The sequence below is a fragment of the Lepidochelys kempii genome, chromosome 14 (genome assembly GCF_965140285.1).
Source record: "Lepidochelys kempii isolate rLepKem1 chromosome 14, rLepKem1.hap1, whole genome shotgun sequence".
Taxonomy (NCBI): domain Eukaryota; kingdom Metazoa; phylum Chordata; order Testudines; family Cheloniidae; genus Lepidochelys; species Lepidochelys kempii.
In genome coordinates this window covers 24705017-24713557 of record NC_136393.1, presented here as the reverse complement: position 1 = coordinate 24713557, position 8541 = coordinate 24705017, and positions in this window count along the sequence as shown.

Genomic DNA, 8541 nt, shown 5'->3' with positions numbered 1-8541 from the left:
CTCACTCTAGAAAAGTCAAACTTTAACGAATGCTGACCGTGAATACAAAATCCTGGCTGCTCGGGAAGGCAGATTTCTCAGTGCTCAGCTATCCATCATTGCTGGGTGGAAGAATGGGACAATCAGGAGGAACAAGAGTGCTAAACCCATTCCTTTGAGTCCAGATGATGGGACTGGAGACACACACACTGCTAGAGCCAGGAGAAAGGAGATCCTTGCTTCCCACCATGGACAATATCATCACACCAGGTTTTCGGCATCTGTCTTCCTGTCCCTTGCTGAGAGGTCCCTATAGAACAGCACATGACATCTTAGGACCAAAAGCCAACTTCTCCCCCCTTTGTTGTCTTGCCTGGGATGAGAGGTGCCGGATGGGGAAGGGTCCTGCACTTGGGACGGAAGAACCCAATGCACAGCTACAGACTAGGGACCGAATAGCTAGGCAGCAGTTCTGTGGAAAAGGACCTAGGGGTGACAGTGGACAAGAAGCTGGATATGAGTCAGCAGTGTGCCCTTGTTGCCAAGAAGGCCAATGGCATTTTGGGATGTATAAGTAGGGGCATAGCGAGCAGATCGAGGGACGTGATCGTTCCCCTCTATTCGACATTGGTGAGGCCTCATCTGGAATACTGTGTCCAGTTTTGGGCCCCACACTTCAAGAAGGATGTGGATAAATTGGAGAGAGTCCAGCGAAGGGCAACAAAAATGATTAGGGGACTGGAACACATGACTTAGGAGGAGAGGCTGAGGGAGCTGGGATTGTTTAGCCTGCAGAAGAGAAGAATGAGGGGGGATTTGATAGCTGCTTTCAACTACCTGAAAGGAGGTTCCAAAGAGGATGGCTCTAGACTGTTCTCAATGGTAGCAGATGACAGAACGAGGAGTAATGGTCTCAAGTTGCAGTGGGGGAGGTTTAGATTGGATATTAGGAAAAACTTTTTCACTAAGAGGGTGGTGAAACACTGGAATGCGTTACCTAGGGAGGTGGTAGAATCTCCTTCCTTAGAGGTTTTTAAGGTCAGGCTTGACAAAGCCCTGGCTGGGATGATTTAACTGGGAATTGGTCCTGCTTTGAGCAGGGGGTTGGACTAGATGACCTTCTGGGGTCCCTTCCAACCCTGATATTCTATGATTCTATGGCTTAGCGGTTGTGTCAGCTGGGGAGATCATCATTTGGGAGGGAGCGAGGGAGATGGGTTTTTTTTTGTTTGTTTTTTCATAGTTTAGGCTGGCAACACAGAAAAATAACCTGCATCTCCCACTTTAGCTATTGCTGGCTGGGAAGAAGATCTAATTGGAGAAGAATGAGAAGCAGTGACTTCCAGGGGATGCGATGGGACAGCAAAACCCAGTCCCACCCCACAGGACTTCCTCAATCAGGGCAGTGTCTGACTTCCCCCTTTGTCTGGGAGTTGTAACTTCCACAGGGCTACAAATAGCAGAGGGATGGGGCTCTGAGCCAGTCAGAACTGGGGATATTAAGTCTTTTACCCTAGATTCCTGGGTGGAATGCAACCCCATCAGTACCAAGTGAATGACATCCCCATTCAATGGCTCTGCAAACTGCTCAACTCTGAGCCCCAAAGTATGGGAATCAGCCCTGCCTGGTGCGTGTACTGCGTGTTTGGCTTGACTTGTCCTCCTGGCCATGAACTGCTTCTTGCCAACTCAGTGTGATTGCATTCGGCCTCCAAGGGGGACATGATGGGACATTGGAACATTGCTTGCTATTTTTTGACATACAACAAAATGAGACCAGGAGGGAGGGTGGTCAGGTAGTGTGAGGTGGGTTTGGGAGTCAGGACTCCTGCGTTCATTTGCTGTTGCTGTCATGGACTCATTGTCTGACTTTGGGCTCATCACTTAAGCTCTCTGTGCCTTAGTATCTGGTCAGCAAAATGGGGATAATGTAGTGGTCTTGTGAGGCTTCGCTCATTAACGCCTGTAAAACACTCAGAGACCTTTGGAGAAAAGGAGCTAGTGCTGTCATTGTAATCAGAGAAACATAGGGCTAGAAGGGACCTCGAGAGAAGTTAGGACCAAATATACCTAGTCTGTCTCTGACCGGTGCTTGTCCGACTTGTCCTTAAGACCCTCCAGTGACAGAGATTCCACAACCACCCTCGGTGACCTGTTCCAGTGCTTAACTACCCTTATAGCTAGAACAGTGCTCCTTGTATCTAACCTAACGTTCCATTGCTGCAGATTAAGCCCATTACTTCTTGTTTTACCTTACTGTGCTCTGAAAACCATATTGGGCATGTGTGACCCCGGGACCACTTACTGCCAACTGGCAGAGGGCACAGGGGGGTGCATTGGTTTACACAGGCATCCCAGATATAGACATAATAGTTCACCAAAAGGCGGCATCTGAGGTCTCTGCAGAGAGCCAGTTGCCTGCTGGTCATCATCATCATGTAAGGAGTTCTGTATCTATGCTGGAAATTATGTTCTTAAAGTCTTGGAGTTCAGGCAGGTCACCAGGAGGTGACATACATTGGAGATGTTCCTTTGAGGCAGGAGATAACAAATGCCTCTCTCCCTGTCTGTATTTTGCCATGTATATCCCACAATGGAGGCTTCTTTACACAATAAGCCAGAAGCCAACTGAAAGGTTTCAAAATCTACAAGAGAGAAAATCTACAGGAAGAAATAAAACAGCAGAGGGGTGTCCTGTTTCTGACTAAGGACAAAGGGTCATTAGGGTATCTCTGGGGGTACAAGGAAACACCCAGAATCCTTCACCAAGGAGGCAAGCTGAGAGCATGGTTGTCTTATGACAGCATGGTCACAGCCAGCCTGGCTGTAAAACGTAGCAAAGATTGTGGGTGAGCAATATTCTATAAGAGATGGGCATATCCTGTCAGTTAAATCTAGGCTCTAGAACGTGTGTTACTATTTTGTTTTAATTGTAACCATTTATTTCAATATTTCTACTTGCTACTACTTCGAACCATCATGCTTTGTTAAATAAATTCATATCTGATTTCGCTATAACCGAGTCGTGGCCCTGTGTGTTAAGTGGAGTGGTGATCGGCAGGGTAGCTGGTAAGCTGGTAGTGTCCTTTTCTTTGGCATCGTGGATTTGGGAATTCTGTGAGTGTCCAGTGGCCCAGGGGCTGGACACTCCAGGGAGATGCTCAGAGGGTTGGGGTGCACCAATTCCTAATCAACAGAGAGATTGCAGGGCCTGCGGAGGCCTGGTGGGCAGTGCATGTGTGGCCTGTAGCTGCCGGATTTGGGGAACTGACCCCCAGCAGGCACAGACCAGGTGATAGTGAGGTGCCTTCCAGCCCTGGGTACCCCCAGGAAGTGTCCCACCATGATAAGCGCAGCTGGTACTTTTGGTCTGTTTTCTTTTATTTAGCTGACCTAATGCATAAGAATCCTCTGAATGTCTGATTCTCAGCACTGGAGCTCAGATGGCTCTTTACTCTTAATGAGAGCTAGGAAAAGAGAACAGGTACTTTATGAGGAGTGCATATTATTTCCCACCCCCGTGGCTGACATACCTGGTGCTGACCAGAGTCTGTAGAGCAGCTATCCCTGCCTCTAATAGAAAAGATGCAAGAGCAGTCCAAAACTTGATGAAAATACCAGCTGGAGGCTCTTGGAGCTGTCACTGGGGAGCTAATTTACTTTTTGCTGATGTCTCACCAAAATCCACCTCACACAGGCAAAAGTCATGGTTTCTCTTCCGTTAGGTTGTGAGTGATCTCTCCTGTGTCTGAGGAGCATAAATCTGATACAAAATGGTCCTTGGAGCCCACAGTTTTTAAGACACGCAGCACTTTATACCTGAACCGGGTACGGAGTGGATCGAGCTTCCACACAGTGCATGGCAACCAGGTGGGGGGAAGCTGTTTGGGGATTTGACTGAGGGAGCAGAATATTTTTTTAAAAAATGAAACTCGACAAAAGGAAGAAATAGTTTTCAAAGAGCCCAGAGTGCAAATAAACAGTGAGGTGGAGATCTGAAGGCCACAAGAGGACGGTGTGCTGAAAGTGCAGCGTTAGCAGAGACAAGGACAATATTTGCATTTCACTGCTCTACAGCAACTTCCACAACAGTTATTCCAGCTCTGAAGTAAAACTTTTCTCTTTACTGGTTTCAACAGTGTCCCTTTCCCCCTGTTTATAGAAGAATGTGCAATAACATTCAAACCCCCCCCCCACACACACACACAGACCAGATACCAGAAGCCCTTAGTTCCATGGCCAGCTGCACTGCAGCCAGTGGAACTCAGATCAAGACGGCTCATGAGTAGAGACTACTGGATCTGGGCTATTTGCATTAATCTAGAAGGAACCGTAAATAGTCCCAATGCAGCCATGATGGGCCACCTCACGCCTCTGCTGAGGTGGCCCCTACTGACCACCATATTTCAGAGTTAACAATCCATAAAGAGGCATGGAGCAGTTCATCCCTCTCAGTCCAGGTTGAAATATGCATTTCAGGTTGCCTGCAGACTCAGGCCGGCATCGGTTACACTTGGGGCTGGTTTTCAGGCTTTGCTCCAAGACCATGACGGATGGAAACCGGAGTTATTTGTAAAAGAGAGCTGGGATTCCCCCATTATCATGTGACCAGCCCCGGAGCCTGAGGTCCATGCCCATTGTGCTGATGACCCAGTTCAGCTCTGCCCTGGAATGTTTCCTACTAGCTGGGTACTTCTTGCTGACTAATACTAGCCTGAACAGTTTCCCATAGATGGAAGTTCACTGAGGGCTGAGCCCCAGGTTGCGCCTGCTGGCACCCAGCTGCTGTAGAAGCGAAGTTGCCTTGAGCCCGAGGCAGAGCTAGGAATGCAGAGTTAGAGCCCACTCCATTATGGCTGGACTGGATTGTGAACAGCCCAGTTAGCTGCCATGGCGCTCACCCCCGACTTAGCACTCAGTGCACACCAGGGCAAATTGTGTCAGCTAAGCAGGAGCTGATGTTAATATTTTTCTTTTTTACTGGCTTTAAATATTTAGGTCTTTGCCCTTGTTCAGTAAGTAATATCCCTGTAAACTGACCTGACAGATCACACAGAGACAGTCTAATGGAGCATCGTAAACACCGAGCTCTGCTCTGTGAAGTGGAATCTGAGACAGTAATTTAATAATCCACTCTGTTTCCTGTCCTTATTGAGATCTATACTGTTTCTTGCACTTGTAGCCATCCATGACTTCCCACCCCTTTGTCATCTGTGAGCTACATTCCTAAGGAGTCAATGATCATGATCATAGCTGGGGCTCTCAAAACCACCCAACAAAAAAACCTAGGTCTCTACCCTGTGAACTCCTAGAGGAAGAGCCTATAAACATGAGAGCATGTCTGATTCCATCCAGTAGGGGGCAGACGTGTGCAAGGGAGCTGGTCAAACTAGCCCTTCTGAATAATATTCATTATGAATTTTCCCTTTTGTTGCTTAACGAATCAGTCACAAACTCAATTTCCTTTGAATGTTTTTGTTACTCATAATCAGTTTCTGGAGAGTTTGGACAAATAATGTTCTGTTTGTCATTATTTCAGGGTACCTTGAAAGCAAAAGTGTGTTAGACAATAAAAGATATTCATAATTCTACCATAATTGCACCTATCAGAGCACCCTTGACATAAAATTGAAACTCAAGAAAAGTTGCCCAATTAATTAGTGTTCTCTTGGTGTAATTTCCCAGACTCACACACAGCCCGTATATGGACCAATAGTGTTTTTAATGCACACCACATCATGGTTTATTGCTATAGTATAACAATGTGTGGTTAGACTGTGGAATTCACTGCCACAGAAAGTCATTGAGGCCAGGAATTTAAGCCATGATTCAGTTAGGGATTGGACAGTTTATATTGATATGAGGAATGTTCAGATTTGTCATAATTAATGACAACAAAAATTTTGGAATGGATGTTAAACCTTGGGTTTCAGGGTTTAAGCCGATCTCTGGCTATCAGAAACCAGGATGAGACCTAAAGTGGGGGGGAAGATTATCCCACCTCTGGCTGCTGTAGCAGTCTTATGTCTTCCTTTGACATGTCAGAGACAGGATACAGGTAGTACAGGTGCTTGGGTCTGATTCAACCTAGCGATTCCCATGGTCCTTGGACCTCACCGACCAGGGCAACTGAACTCAGCACTTTTACTCAGGAAAATATCTGTGAATTAGCCTTTTTAATATTCAACCAGCTTGTGTGTGTGCGCGCGCGTGCGTGTGTGTGTGTGCGCACATGCCTACGTGCATGCATGTGTGAATGCAGGAGTGTGTATGAACGTACATGTGTGTGCATTGTGCGTGTGTATGCACAGGTCTGACTCCATCCAGTAGAGGACAGGGATCCGCAGTACATCCCACCTTCTTCAAAAGCCATTGCAAACCACAGCCCAACAGCTCTCCGTGTTCTGACACGGCAGCATTCCAGCCCCATACTCCAGAAAGCAGCAAATGCTTCTTTGTGTCGGAAGGTAGAATGGTCACAGTAAGAGGCTTAGGAAAATATTCTGAAAGGCAGTTTCCACCATTAGAAAATCACCATGTAGCAGCTGAAACACTTGGGAGAAGTTTGCTTATTGTGCATGCTGCATTTGTGCGGAGGCAGAGTCACAGTCGTGTCAAGCAAGCAGGATTTCACCACAGAAACATGTTTGTCAGTGAAAACAGCAATATAAAGGCCCCCGATGAAAGTAGAAATCCTGCTGAAATACCAATTTTTGCAGATAAATATTCTCATCTGGCTCTAGCCATGGACTGGGGTCACTCTGCTGCTCCCTGGCATGTGGAGTCGGGAACCCTCCCTAAGTAGCTGATGATTTGCAATTTCAGCAAGGACAACTTTTTCTAAAAAATGCACCCCACTTTTAGGATACTGGGCAAGTACGTTGGCTGTCATCTTGGCTGACTAAACCAGGGACTTCCAGTTGGCCTCTTAGCTGGCATTGTAACAGACTCATGTCCTTGGTGGATTGGGCCCATAGAAGGATCCTGTAATGTGCACTCACCAACAGGTTACACAATATCCACCCCACCCCACCCCCAGCCCCCGTGCTGGAATCTCCCAGAGGGGAATCATTTAAACACACATTAGACAATCTGCTGCCAGGGATGTTCATGCACTGGACCTGGGAATGGACTAGAGGAGACCTAACAGCTCTTTCCAGCTTTAATGACCAGAATTCAAACCTCACCACCCCAGGCCATTTCCCCAGTCATGCCTGGCCTTGGTGAATTATGCCAGGAGAAGGTAAGGTGCACATGGATGTTAGGAGGGGTTTGCAAAAGGGAAACTGTAGATGGGGACTGTTTTTTTAAACATCACTGAAACCTGCTGTTCATTTGATTATCTCCAGCTCCGTGTGTTTATTTCTCACTTTCTTTGAGGGGTTTGTTTGGCCCTAATGTATTTCAGTGCTTAGGCTTTACTGCCCAGATACATGACATGATTGCTTCCTGTATGTCTGCATCTGCTGGTTCATCCTCAGAGAAACGACAACTTAAGTGCTCCACATACAGCAGCTGAGCATCCCTCTGAATCAGGACCCACTTGATCCGAATTTTCCCAAGCCCCCCCCATCTTTCCTATTATCACTGGGCAGGGACTGGAATCTTTCCCAATCTTTCTCCCATTGAAAGTCCATAGGACCTCTGCCCCTGGCTTCAGCAGTAGCAGGATCAGGCCCCAGATGAGGCAGAAATCTTCTCAGTGCATTAGCACAATAGGTCTCTCATGCTTTAGATGGAAGAGTCTAGTATGCACATCATTCGCTTTGTTCTGACAACATTAAACACAGATTCTTTCCGCTATATCAACTAGGGATGACACAGAGTCACATCCTGTTAGTGCATGTACAGCAGGAAGTATCCTGCAGAAGTTAGGAGGCAGTGTGTCACAAATTGCATGAGCAGGTATGAAGCGACACCTGTCAGTTGTGCTGGTCATGGTACTTGTTTCAAAGTGACATGTTATCTATGTGTTCCGTTTTTGGAAAGCAATGAAAGCAAGGTCCAAAACATAGGTATCAGGGTGACATAATTACTCTGGCTCTTTTGACACCAAGAGACCCAAAACCATATTGGCATGTGCAGAAGCATCCTTGTGTCTGCTTCCTCTTGAGTATTGGACAAGTCTTGGGCTTCTTTAATACCTGTATGGATGAACTTTGCTACTTCACCATTGGAAAAGCCTCCAGCAAGAAGGAGTGTTTGTGCTGGTGTGCTCCGACATGCTCAGGTGCATTTTGAACCATATACTCACAGAGGGCTTACAAGTGACTGCTTGTTGTATGCCATGTTTAGAAGCTTTTCCCATAGAGGCACAGGGCATCCACCAATCACCTGGTATTTCTTGCATCCAATCTTAGATCCTGTCTGGTGCTATCTTTCTGCAGTCACATCTGCCAAAGGCTTTGATCACTGAATTAGCTTTGTCAAATCCTTTTAGGACCTGCCTCAAGTACTCAGCAGCCAATTCATCAAATGTGTGGAGTTTGTCTCCAGCCATCATTTGTATGACAGCCATGAAATCTCCGATGCCTACTGTGGGTTCTTTGTTGCATGCTCTTA